Below are 12966 nucleotides of genomic sequence, written 5' to 3' on the forward strand. Positions count from 1 at the left end.
ATTCATCTAACCTTCCTTAGGCTTCATATACCTCAAATTAATATTTAAACTATTATTTAACACCCCCACTTAATTTTTTGAATTTTACCTGCGGGTTCCAAAATTACACCCGCGACACTCACCCGGACCCTAAATTTCAGAAATCCTACTTTAGCCCCAGATGCTCAATATTTTAGCATTTCTAAATTAATACTAATTAATTAAAAATAAGTCACTTAATAACCCTCGTACCCCAAATTTGGAGTTTTGCCCACGACGACCCCACGAGAATTTCGTCTTGCTAGACTTGTAGAGAATCATCCCTAGATTCTCGTGGTGGTGTCCATTCTTCAATCAGACTTATAATTTGCAAGAAATTAAAGAAAAAAAGGAAATTGGCTTACCCTAGGAGATACGTCTATGCCACTCCTACTATCGATCCGCTCTGGTAGAAATGACGGTAGCGGAGAATGGAGTCCAACGGTATCTTCCAATTTTCGATCGGGCAAAAATCCATCACGAAATCGAGGAGAGAGGGGGAGAGAATGAGAGGAGAGAGTATGACTGCGCAGAAGAAGAAAGAAGAAACAGAAAGGGGGGGGGGGAATTGATCTTCCTGAAGGATCTATCCTGTAGATACCCTATTTTTGTCCTAACCAAATGGAACGAGGGGTCCTTTCTCATTATATTATTATTATTATTATCACCTTATTTTTATTATTATTATTATTATCACTATTATATTATTATTATTATTATTATTACTATTGTTGTTATTTACACTATTATTATTATTTTTATTTTTATTTTTCACTATTATTATTATTGTTAACTATTTTTCTATATTGATATAAGTAATTTATTATTATTACTATTATTTTATTATTATTATTTATTTTCCTATATTGTTATAAGTAACTTATTATTATCACTATTATTTATTTTTATTATTATTATTTCTATTTGTTATTTTTACCACTATATTTACCACTATTATTATTATTATTATTATTATTATTATTATTATTATTATTATTATTATTAACATTATTATTATTTGGCTATTATTATTAATTTTTATTACTCTTGCTATTATTATTAGTATCATTATTTCTATATTCACTTTATTATTATTATTATTTTTGCCTTATTATTATTATTATTATTATTATTATTATTATTATTATATCATTATTACCCTATTAGTGTTATACTTATATATATTATTACCATAAAGGTATATAAAAAAAGGAAACATAAAAATAAAAAAATAAAAAAGAGAAGAGGGTGAGAGGCCGGGGGCGGAAACCGTAGCCCTTTCATCCTTCGGTTTTGCCTATATAGGCACAGGTTACACACGGGGAAGGGGGGGCGCAGAGCACAGCCAAAAAAAAAAAACTCTGTTTTGCTTCTCTCTGGTTCACACGCACGGTAGCAGTAGCAACTCTAGCCGCTGCTCTTCAACTTCTTCGTCTTCTTCTTCTTCTTCAACTTCATCTTCTTCAACTTCTTCTTCTTCTCCCTCTGCTCTGCTGCCGGACACGCCTTTCTGCCACACACCATCTCCTCCGTTCCCACAGATCTACAGCATCACCAGACGAGTCCCAACATAGCCACCACAGAAGCCGTGCCCTGCTGTTCTTCCTGTCTTCATCTTCCAGCAGCCTCCGGCCAACCACCAGAGAACTCCCAGCACAGCCACACTCCGGCAGAGCCTCACAGCTCTCTGCAACACTCCACGGCCAGAACCCCACCAGCACAGCCACGCTCCGGCAGAACCTCACGGCTCTCTGCAACACTCCACGGCCAGAACCCCACCAGCACAGCCACGCTCCGGCAGAGCCTCACGGCTCTTTACAACACTCCACGGCCAGAACCCCACCAGCACAACCACGCTCTGGTAGAGCCTCACGGCTCTCTGCAACACTTCACGGCCACGACCCCACGACGCCAGCTTCTACAACCGCCGGAGTTTCTCCACACCAGCACGGGTAGAACCCTTCAAACACAGTCCCGAGAGTTCCCTCCGGCGAGCACCACTGGTCCGAGACCCCAACATCATCCTTGCGGCCAACCATCTCCCAGACAGTCCAGGATCTCCGACCACCCTCTAGTATCTCCGGCAGCCTCCAGCATCACCCACAACGGTAAGCCCCTGGTAAGCATGCATACACTCCTGCATACACACACACCCACGATATACATACATATACATATATTGGTCCTGTTTAATATTTAAAGTTCCAGTTTTTTTTATTTATTATATGTTATCATTGTTATTATATGGGATAGATTAACTGTTGTGTTTATGTTTAATATGTTTTTTGTTGTTATTTTTATTATAATGTATATATTTATGAGATATTGTTATTATATTATTATTAAGTACTTATATTATTGTTACGCTTATATTTGGCATTTTAGTGTATATTCACTGTTATTATGAGTACTATGGTATTGTTAGTGTTTAGTATATATAATATTATGACTTTGTTATTATGCTTATATTTAGTAAACCTTGTTAATATATTATTATTATTATTATTATTATTATTATTATTATTATTATTATTTATTATGGTAATTTATCATTAGGATACCATGTTATGTAGAAAAGTAGTTCGCCAAGTAGTTCATTAAGTATTGTGGCAGATTATTATTATGGTAGTATATCTAATATTATGACATGTGTATTTATTGTTTATGTGCATATTCTATGGCAGATTTATTATTTGAACGGTTTCCATAATCTTGTTCTTTCTCCTTACATGTCTATAAAAGTGCATAATTTCTAGGGTTTGATTATTTCCATACTAGATTATAGTATTAAAGTTAGATTGATTATTAATATTTAGGATTTAATATTGAGATTTCGATTATTATGATATATAATTTTTTCGTGTTATGATTTATAGTATTAGTAGTACATTTTTCCTCTTTTTATTTAGCTATTTGAAATTTCAGAAAAATATGAAAAATTATAAAAAATAGAAAATTAGGAGAAAATTTTAAAAATATCTTTGATTTATTATTTCAAAATACAGTAAAAATATGAAAAAAATAAAAAATCAAAAAAATAGAAAAAAGGCAAGGAAAATACTTTGACACTTAAAAATCATTTTTTTTAGTTCCAAAAACCTTCCAACTAGTATTTTAATACTTAGAAAAACCCTAGAAAATTTTCAAAATTTGGAAGTGTATTTTGTAAATTATTTTCGATTTTATCCCTATGATTTTAATGCAGGGGTATGAGCCTTCGGGCTTCACGTACCTTAAGCTCTAAGGGAATATATGTATATATTTATTTATGTATTTATTTTTCATAGGTATTTATAAATTCACAAAAAGGAGTAATTTGAAGACTTATTAGATTAACCTACGGATAATTTCAAATTAATTAGGTACCATTTGTAAGAACGGGCACGCAGGGGGTGCTCGTACCTTCCCCTCGCGTAACCGAACTCCCGAGCCTAACTCCTGTATTCTAACCACACTAAAGGTTAGTGGTGACTCCGACATTCCATGTTTTTCCATGAAAATATTAAAATGATTTTTATTTTGCCGCTCAGGGCACACGCACTCCCGGGACGTCGCGACATATCCTTCAGGAAGTTACATAATAATAATAATATATTTTATTAATAAAAATAAAAATAATTTTAATTATTATTTTTTTTTCTTTTTTTTCTTTTTTTAAAAATCCGATTAATTAATTTATTATTATTATTATTATTATTTTTTGAGAATCATTCCACTAATCTTCTATATCCCTTTTTGGGGTTATTACAGAAAATCTAGAAATAGGGAGAGAGAATCCGAGGAGGAGAGAGAAAATACTTAGGAAAAATAAATTCCTCGTTGAACAGTCATTTCCTACTATTTATAGACCTCTTGCCACATAGCCTCGTCGATAAGCCACATCACCTCATCGACGAGTCAAATAAGGGAGTTTGTCGACGAACACGTAACCCTCTTCGACAAGTTTCAGGTCCCGAAAACAGCCCCTCGGTAAACTCTCGTTGACGAGACACCGTCCACGTCAATGAGCCCAAGAAGATTGCTCTTCGACGAGGCCCTGCCACGTCCCCTTTAAAAATTCCTTTTTATCTCATTTATTTATTATTTAATTCTCATAATTATCCGAGTTACTACATTCTTCCCTCCTTATAAAATTTCGTCCTTGAAATTCACTATCTTTATTGAACACCATCCATTGAGAGAAATATGCTTTTATTAATTACCCTCACTTATGGCGGAGGAAACTCTTGTACTCGAGCTTCTTTGACTGAGGCAGGATAATATCTATCAAAGAACACATCCCTGAATAGGGCCTAGGTCATCGGCACTGGAATCGTCCTCTGCTCCTCCAATAATCTAGTGGTTGTCCACCATCTCTCAGCCTCCCCCACCAGTCTATACGTAGCATATAGGACCCTCTGCTCATCGGTGTAGTGAAGCACTATCAGAACCTTTTCTACCTCTTGCATCCAATTCTATGCAGCTGCAGGGTTAGCCACCCCTGAAAATGCCGGCGGGTTCATCTTCATAAATTTCTTTATAGTACATCCCTGAGCTAGAGATAAACCTCCCTACTCTCTAGAACTACGAGCTATCTCAGCCATAACTTGCTGAGCCACACTGCGTAGCACAATATCTGAATCCCCACCTTCTGTGCCAGAAGAACCAGCTCCGTCATTGCCACTAGTGTGAGCGTTACTACCTCCTGGGTCCATCCTGTAATATTACCAAATTGTCTGAGTATTCGAATCCTACAATACCATACTAGCTAAAATACTCCTATGCTCTCATTACTAATTTAAAGCTGAGCCCTACAACATGAAAATAGAAATCATTAACAGTTTACTATGATTTTCCTGGAATCGTCACCCCAGGAAAATCACAGAAACCACCCTAAAACTCTACCTCCAAACCACAGAACAAAACCCTAAATTCTCATCCAAATGTCCCCAACATCACTTTCACTGATTCACTGTGTCACTTTTCTTAAAATTCCATTTCTAAATTCTAGCATTGTTTTCTGCTGCACTTTAGAGTCTACAGAACCTAACAACTTAGGCTCTGATACAAAAAATGTAACGACCCAATATTTACTTCTTTTAAAAAAAAAACCAATAAAAAAATTACTATGATACCCCTACTAGAGCATCTCAGGCCTCAAATGAGCACTGAGGTATTCCTATACATAATGGGCATGCCTACGCAGTAGAAAAACATAAATTACACAACCATATATATATAATACAATAATCTTTCTACTGTTGTCATCATATTTCCAAAATAACCATAACACTATAATTCTGTACTGTAAATACTGTAATATCTGAATAATATAATTGTAGTGTAGCATCTGGATGCTATAACTGTATATCTGACTGTATAATCTATCTGTATAATCTGAGTGTTATGGTATTAGGAAATGACATTCTGTAAATACTGTATTATACCAATCTGAATAAAATCTGTAATACTTTTCTGATAAATATATATTTATATCTGTTTATATCTGTATATACTGTAAATCATGATATGCTGGAAAAGCTATATAATTTCTATATCATGTAAATATCTACTTAGGCCACACAAACATTAAAACTCACATTCTGTATGACTGGATAATAAACTGGTAAATATATTCATATATATAAATCTGCATAGACTTTCTAAAAACTTTGTTAAAAACTCATAGCATAGCATATTTCCCTTACCTGACTTCTACAAAAGCCCCCCACTGTGCCTGGTCCTACACTCGCAAGGTTCCGCACTCAATACCCTGAAAACAACATCTCCCAGAATAAAATACCACTATTTTTCTATGTACAACATTTTATATAACTATAGGAAAGACAAACACTGAATAAAATTCCTTACCCTGATATTAGGATGGAGTTCAAGTTACTCTCACCAACGATCCACTCCGGTAGATTTGCAGAGAACTTTCCTAGGAGTGTTGTGGTGGCCTCGGATCGTCAATCCGATGAGAAATGGAGCCGGGATTGAAGAGAGAAGGGAAGAGGGACGTTTAGAGAGAGAGAGAGAGAGTTTCTTACGCCAAATTCTATAGAAAAAATCCTGATTTTAGCTATTTATAACATTGGGTTTGTCGACGAGCCACGTCATCTCGTTGACGAGTCCCTAAAGAAGTTCGTCGACGGACCTGCACCCCTCATCAACGAATTTCAGACTGCCACAAACCCCCCTCTCAGTATCTTCTCGTCGACGAGATCCTCATGTACCCTCGTCGACGAATCCCCTGTGTTCGTCAACGAGGCCCTGATTAGTTTCTTAGGTTATTACAAGTATATTTACAACCCTATGTTTAATCTAGTGCAAGTAAAGTAAATCAATTATAATATTTACCAGAAGTTAAATAATGCAATTTAATTAACTACACATACACCAGAAAGCAGTAAAGGAAAGTGACACGCGGAAATGTTATCGAGGTTCGGAAAATTGCCTACGTTCCCGTCTTGGCTAACAAGCATAAAGATTACCACTATACTTGCTTACTTAAATGGGTGGAGCGGCACCTAAACAAACCAGGTCAATTACCATAGGGCTGACCTCAACCTTTACAACCAATCCTTATCGGGCTGGATTACTGCCCCCTCAGGCCACGCCTGGAAAGACTCAGTATGTTCACAATAATGAAATTGGTATAGTGATTATGCTTTCGTGTAAAGCAGATGTGTACCCAATCTAAACAATCACATACACCACCAAATAATATAATGAAGTAAGCTCAATGTGGTCTTAGATGTCCACTCTTAAATATACAAGCATTATAATTAGTGCGTGAGAGTGCAAATAATATGATATTTGTATCACACATATTAGCAACACTTCAGATGTCTCAACAAATAATATTTCTTAATATATAAGCCTCAAAAGATGTATAGATTTTGTTTGCAAAAACAAGTTTGATCTTTGTGTTAAAAAAACAATATCACTCAAGGAATATTGCAACAAAAAACTTTAGCACATAAACAAATATCTCTTCAAGAATTTTTCTCAAAATAAAACGCACGAGATATTTGAAAATGATTTGAAAAAAATTTTAGCAACCAAAATCAAATGAGAACCTCTTAAGATATTGCAATGATTGTGCAATACTCAGAAACTCAAACAAAGTCTTCTTAGGAAAGACTTATTGTAAAAGTCTCCTAAGAGAACTTAAGGTCTTGCTCTCAAATAAAATTATTTCAATCAATCACAAAACTGAGAAAGCAAATCTATAGAATAAAAACACTCAATTCACACTTACAAATTAATTTTTGGCAATATGGTAAGGTAAGAATGAGTGTAGGAAGCTTAGAAGTGAGTAATAGAAATTTTGGAATTGAGAGAAAATTCACTAATCAAGTTTGCTAATCTAGTGCTAATCATTCCAAATGAAGGGATATATATAGACTTTCCCTTGATTATGACTGTCCAAGACACATAGGGTATTATTATAAAAGTTTTCATACAATTTAACTAAGTAAACCCCGTTTAAAAATATTAACCACGGTAAAAATAATGAGGCAACCCGAGAGCATCGATCGACCGAAGGAAGTTCGATTGACCGAGTTGTGCAGAGTTCGGTCGATCGGGTATGAATTGAACTACAAGTTCGGTCGACCGGACATGGAGGTTCCAGGGCGATTTTCCTATTTAGCGCGGTTCGGTCGACTGGGAACTTTTTGAACTAACTAGTTCGGTCGACCAGATCGTTAAGTTCTCACACGTGGGAACTTGGTCGACCAAGGCATTGTCATGCAATTTGGGCACGGTCGACCGTAAGGTCAATTTGTTGACTCCTAGGGAGTTTGGTCGACCGAACATGCAACTTAAGTGCATTTCGGTTCTATTCAATTATGCAATTGCCCTATTCATATGACCATACATATATGTGTATGTGTGACAGTCCTAGGGTCATTTTTAGGTCCTTTTTAGTTTGAGCTTACCTATCATACTATGCAGTTGATGCATATGATTATTACAAGCCAAACCATATTTATTATTACAGACCCATAATGAATAAAGCATTTAAATACAACATTAGTAGGGTCTTCAGGGCCTTCAACTTTTACTCCTTGTGCCATCATTTTATCCTACCCATAGTATATCTGCGCATAATCTCAAACATGCATCAAATACAATAAGTATTTGTCATTATAAAAATCGAGAGTGACCTATAAGGTCAACAACTAACATATATACTCAAATCCACCCGTTAAGAACCTGTTTAAAAATATAATTTATTGATTTTAAATTTTTTAAAACATTTCATATAAAGTGATATATATATATATATATATATATATATATTTATTTATATAAAGAACAACACTCTTTTATGTGTTTCTTATTGCATCTGTTTGGGTGAAGGACAAATGCTTGTTGGGTGCTTAAATTTGTTTTTGTTTTGTTTTTTTGTTTTTTTTGTTTTTTTTGTTTTTTTTTTTTTTGTGTTTCTTATTGCATCTTTTTGGATCAAGGATTTTACTTGAAGAAAGAAAAGAAAAAAAAAAAGGAAAGAAAACTCATTTTTCGCTATATTTTCTCTTGATATCAAATACTATCAAAAGTAAAAATTTGTCCTACTATGACCGAAAACTAAGAAAAATCAAATGTTAATAAAATGTAAAATAAAATAATTATTTATTGATTTAGTGTATTTTTTATTTTCTATCTTACTTTCCTTGATAATCAGACAAAAAAGATTTGAATTCTTTCAAATTCTCTTTTCTTTTACCTAATTTTTCAAGTTTTAAATGGGGCCATTATGGTAGAATTGTATTACAAATTAAGTAAACTAATCCAAAGAATAATAATAAAATTACTAAGGAGAATTAGGAAGAAGAAAATGCAGGCAATGTGTGGTTTATAAGTTCTTGTAAATTTTCTTAAAAAGATTTTAAAATAATATAGCTTTTTAAAAATTTGAAATGCAAATAAAAATGATTTTCCCTAATTGAATTAGGTAATAAAAGATGTTTACTAACTTTTGTTGAATAATTGAAAAGTAATGCATTATTCTTGTAATTCTTTTTGATGGATTGAAAAGAAATATGAAATTTATTTTCGACAACAAAGGCTATATATTGTTTGAATTTGACCTAAAAATGGTTATCAACTGCCCATCATTGAAGCTGATAAATTTATTAAGATAAATTTGGGGCCTTTATTTTTCTTATCTTGACAATTATTAGCTACTCCAAGAATGTCACAAACACTCTTTGTAGCTATGAATATTTGAGTGAGTTCCTTCACAAGTGTAATATTATTTTCTTGCTTAAAAAACACAAGAAAAATTATAATTAAAAAATAAATTATAGCAAAAAAATATATTTACAGTTAATCAATCACATAAATAGTATATTTTTATTTTATGCTCATGCTAGTTTAATATCATTATTAACAACTATGAAAAAAAAATCAAAAATAAAAAACTAAAAATTAGAAATAGAAAGTAAAAACTAAAAATCAAAAACCCATTTGACTAATATTTGTAAAGGTAAAATAAATTAAAAAATAATTTAATTTTTTTCATTTTTGTCTATAAATCAAATGATAATATAAATGATATAAATAAAATAATACAAAGTGTAAATATTACATTTGAAATAAAAATTATTATAATTAATTTACTTAATTGTTATATTTTCTAATTCGCTTCAAAATAATAATCTTATTGTACACGACAATTGAAAAATAGTAAAAATACTTTATTATTTACTTTTATGATTTTTTAGTTATTTTTTGAAATTTATGTGATCATTTTATTTTAATTTGAATTAAAAACTATGTATAAAATGAACTATTTAATTCAAAAGAATTATTTCTTATTATTAAATTTTTTGGCAATAGGTTGCTAAAATAACTAAAAACCATAAAATTTAATTTCTCAATTTTTTCTCAAACTGAAAATTTGCAAGAGAAACAAAAAATTAATAAATTAAGTTTTATTCAATATTATAATATGTTTTTTTAATGCACATTATTTGTGAAATATTATTATTTTAATCATTTTTTATAATATTATTTGATTTTAAAATGAAAATGAGCATTTTTAATTAATTTTAATTTTATAAATAATAACCAAATAGGTTGTTAGTTTTTCGTTTTTAGTTTCTGCTTCTAATTTCTAATTTTTGTTTATAATGTTTGACAGTGACACTAAATGATCCCTAAACATATTATATTTCTTACGCAAAATAAAAACACAAAACTAAAAACACCGATGATACCAAACAAGTCAAATTTTTTACTAGTTACACATTGTGCATACCATTTACGAACCAAATATAAAAAACATTAGCAACAACAACACATAAAACACAAAAATAAAACAAATAAAAGGAAAGATGAAAAATCTTTGGTCTTCAAATTCCAATTATCTGCACAATCTACAAAATTTACAATCAACATTTAAAATTCATAAATCAAACAAAATTCAAGGAAAAGGCAAAATGAAAATTTCAAACACAAACTCGTACATCCATATTGAGAATTCCAACAAATTCATCAAGTTAAAAATTAAACTTGAAATGAGAATTCGTGTATAAACTCTATCATAAACCTAACAAAATCAATCAATATCCAATTTTAAATCAAAATCCTTGAGCCATCTTTGACATTAAAGAAGAAACAACTATTCAATCTTTGATTTAGATTCAAATAAACCTAAAATCCAACCAGTCATGTGAACTCAACTCCAATACCAACTTACTGTTGAAAATAGAAAGGAAATTCATTTCCATTATAGTTTTCCTGTATACCAGATGCTGTTAAACATGAAAATTTATTCTAATATAATTAAAAATTAAAAATTTCAAATGCGAATTAATTAAGCATAGAATCAAATTTTTATTCTTTAGTTTGGTCTTTTTATTTTATTTTTTTACTTGATAATCAAACAGGAAAATGTAAATTTTTTTTTTATATTTTCTTTTACTTTCTAAGTTCCTATTTATTAAAATTGACACCTCCAATTTACTTTGTTGTACTATTGGAAGCATGAGTTCGATATATGAATTTCAAAAATTATATTAAAACCTTATAGATTTAAAAAACAAAATAGAAAATAGGAACAATTTTATGACCACATTACTACCTGTTTAGGGTCGCACAAACTATAATACCACCATAAAATCACTCTTAAATTTGAGAAGTAAGAAGTCCCTTTGTGATCTTTTGATCTACAAAGAATTCTCAATGTGAAAACGCAGAGACAAAAGACTGATCTTTTTATATAATTTATTAATTTTAAAGACAAATAATTTGATAATGCCTTTCCTTACGTCTTATTTTGCTCTTTAATTTGATAGTGCCTTTTCTTAGGTCTTATTTTGTTCTTTTTAGTGTCCGTGTGCCAATAAAAAAATATCAAATTTGAGCAATTTTAGATCTAAGACATGAAAAATTCATGTTACATTATTCTATCATTCCTAAAAATAAATTATGATTCTTAAAGATTTAAAAGTGGCACTTTACAATCCCTAAATTTTCAATGGAATGACAAAATTAACCTTCATTAGCTGAAAATAATAAAAATACTTTTATTTTTATACCTTTTATTTTAATTCCACTTTATCTTACTTGATAAAAAACTTTTCCATGAGTACTATAACTATAGGACTTCAAAAAATTGTTGCGAAGTTTCAAATGCCATTTATCTCTGCTATGTATAAAATGCATTAAATTTTTTGAATAAATAAAAAATTGTTTCATTTATTAAGTTTAAAATTATTTATTTAATTAAAATTTTGGGATAATACAATATAATTTCATAAGAAAATGTTACACGAAATAGATAAAAATTGCAATACATACTATATGATACCTTATTAATGTATACTATGCTGTCCATGTGATGCAAATACATAAAATAATTATTTAATTCCTCCAATTCTTATCCCCTATTTATGAGGTTTCAATTGAGATGTTAAGGTGTTTGCAAGTTAATTATTAATCCAATGATTAATAAAATATGACTATCTAACTTGTATTCCTTTTTTATATAAAAACTATGTTATTTGTGAAAATAATTATTTCACATAAAATGTAGAGTAAGAGACACTAACCTTTCCTAAATAAAATTTCAAGAATTTCAGGAATTTCATTGAAATTTGTCAAAAAGACACAAATTTCACATAATATTTCGTGTTATCTTTTAAAAGAAAGCAGGTGTCTTTTTATTTTTATTTTTTTATTACATAGGAATTCCAGCCACCGACAAACCCTTTGGATCCCCTGGTGCGGCACCAAACTTATAGATCAGCGTCCTCCCCTAGGTCTCGCTCATCAGGTAAAGTTTGGAATGCGGACACGACTTCCACGACTTCCATGCATTAGTTGGACGTTCGGTCAACCTTACTCCCGAGACACATTTCCATTACCATCCCCCGTCCTCGCTGGCTCACAGAAATCTCTCACCATTCATGGTCCCCACTGGCTCACAGAGTGAACTCTCACCATCTACGGTCCCCACTGACTCACATAGTAAATTCTTACCATCCACAGGTACCGCTGGTTCAGTGAGTGTATTTACCTGGAATTGAACTCTCGATGCTCCATTTTACGTGTAGATGCCTTTCCACCACGCCATGCCCATGGGGGCAAACCGGTATCTTTTTAACGAATCGTAGGGGAGGTTTATGACATTTTTGATAAGTGTCTTTTGTCCCACAATGTATTTTATCAAAATTACAAATTGAGGTGCAATAATATAAAATTTAAATTTTCCTGAGAAATCTTTTTATATAGAAAAATTAAAAGACCCAATAAGCTAAAATAGATAATTTTTTCAGAATTGGATTAGGGAAATTTTTGTGGTCAAATACAAATTCTCTAACACCACAGTAGGCTTCAAAAAAAAAAAAAAGGGGGCAGGGCCGGCCCGCAATAATAATGTGTATCTATAAATATCGGAATTTCAGGCTATATTTAGTGGTTCCCCTGAATTTAATAGTATTATATTTATAA

The sequence above is a fragment of the Malania oleifera genome, chromosome 1, assembly GCF_029873635.1.
Source record: "Malania oleifera isolate guangnan ecotype guangnan chromosome 1, ASM2987363v1, whole genome shotgun sequence".
Classification (NCBI taxonomy): domain Eukaryota; kingdom Viridiplantae; phylum Streptophyta; class Magnoliopsida; order Santalales; family Ximeniaceae; genus Malania; species Malania oleifera.